Genomic DNA, 2,094 nt, shown 5'->3' with positions numbered 1-2,094 from the left:
AGACTTGTAAACGCCCCGCCACCCGTCCAGAGAACACCAACACAATATTAACATATCTGCATCTCAACAGGATTTAAGAGATTCCAATGCTGTTTTGCTCTTACTTTTTGCATGTCCCTCTAAAGTCCTGTAGACAAACTGGAGGGTGCGGTAATCCATCCCTGTATTTTTACATCATTACATCTCTCCCCATCTCTGTCTCTCATCCTGGTGCATCCTATAACACTTGGATGGAACACACACACACACACACACACACACACACACACACACACACACACACACACACACACACACACACACACACACACACACACACACACACACACACACACACACACACACACACACACACACACACACACACACACACACTCCTTATGCCATCACTGTATCATCTTGGAGAGAAACGTCTCTACTTAGTTGGCAAACTTTGATATCAATGGTTTCAGCATCATCAGTTCTGGGAATAGTGAAATAAGGGTAGAGTTTCTCAGTGAAAGTGTCATAATGAGTGTAGATGGGATGGGTCTTGTCTTCAGTGTCCAGGAAGGACACCTCCCCCATGTCATAGTCCAGTTCGACTCTGATCCTCTGAGGATTCCTCTGCATTGGGATTTGAGTTTGAGTTCCATAATCGTACTTCCCACTCTTCTGACATAAACACCATATTCCATGTTTTGGTGTGTCCGTAATATGACCCTTCCTGTCAACAGACTCTTTAACCAAACCTATAACCCAGTTAGGATGGGCTCCCACCTCAACCTCCCAGCTGTGTTTTCCTGAACTATAACCCTCTGAACCCAGAACAGTGGCATACTCAGTGAATCTCTCTGGATTGTCAGGAACCTGCTGTTTTATGCTTGTATTTCTCACACTGGTCAGGTCTTCAGACAGACAGAGCCTGGGGTGTGCTGTGTTTGGGTCCAGAATGACAGGAGTGAACTTGACCTTCTCCTTCATCTTCTCCCAGACTCCGTAGGTCAGGTTTCCCAGGTGTTTGGCCACGTCTATCGTCACTCCTAAGACCATCTGTGGTTCTGACAGTGGACATTGGTCTCTGTGAAATGAACCACTGGGGTTCTGCAGCTCTTGTTCTGTAGCAGAGATGTTGTCAGAGAGAGAGGAGATCTTCTCCTTAATGTACTCCATCTCACTGGTAACAATCTCTGCCTTCTGCTTCTCTTCCGCCTTAAGAGCTTCCAGTCTGGTCTTCTCTTCCTCTCTCAGGAACTGGTGGAGCTTTTCAATCTCTGCTTTGACCTGCTTCTCTGTGGTTGCCACCTGCTTCTTGTTGAGTTGAATCACTTTGTTGTATTTCTGTTGAAACTCTTTGTATTTGTTCATGTTGTCCTTTAGAGACTTTAGATCAGACTCCAGTTGGCCGTTCCGGTTGACTGCTTGTTCTGTACAAAGGAAGATAAAATCATACAATCAAAAAGAACAGCGTAAATATGAATAATACCTGGAAGGAATTTCAACAATTTATATTGTTTTTCTAATTAGCAGAGCTTATACATTGACTAATGTATAATGACTTATAAAGTCAAGTATAATCGTTTATAATTTCTGGTCACACGACACACACAATCCTTTTCTTTTGCCAAGTATCATAATAATTCTCATAGTTGTAATCCATGCAGTGGCTCTCAAAGTATGGTCCAGGGACCCACAGGGTTCCTTGATGGGGTTCCAGATGGTCCTCAACTAAATGTGTTTAGTATAGCATAATAGACCCTATACATCGGCTATTTGAAAAGAGCCGATCTACAACCTCATAGCATGTCACAGTGTGCAACCCGTTGTTAGCTTGTAGATCGGCTATAAAACAGAAATTTCATTACATTACTTACTTAAATCATGTGAGATAATTTATAACTAAGGTGTTATGATCGTTGTAAGCGTTATTAATATTTGAATATTTATATAATGTTAAAGTTCTAAGTCCGTAAAATACTATACTACTACTACTATATTCTATAGTATATACTGTATATAAAACCTCTGTTTCTATAATTTGGATTTATGATCAACAAATAAAATGTCACTGACAACACAAAGTTCTTGATTAAGAAGAAAAAGTTACCCATCCAG

This window comes from Gymnoscopelus microlampas, assembly GCF_963454915.1.
Source record: "Gymnoscopelus microlampas genome assembly, chromosome: 13".
NCBI classification, from domain to species: Eukaryota; Metazoa; Chordata; class Actinopteri; order Myctophiformes; family Myctophidae; genus Gymnoscopelus; species Gymnoscopelus microlampas.
Note: the sequence above shows the minus strand (reverse complement) of the source record.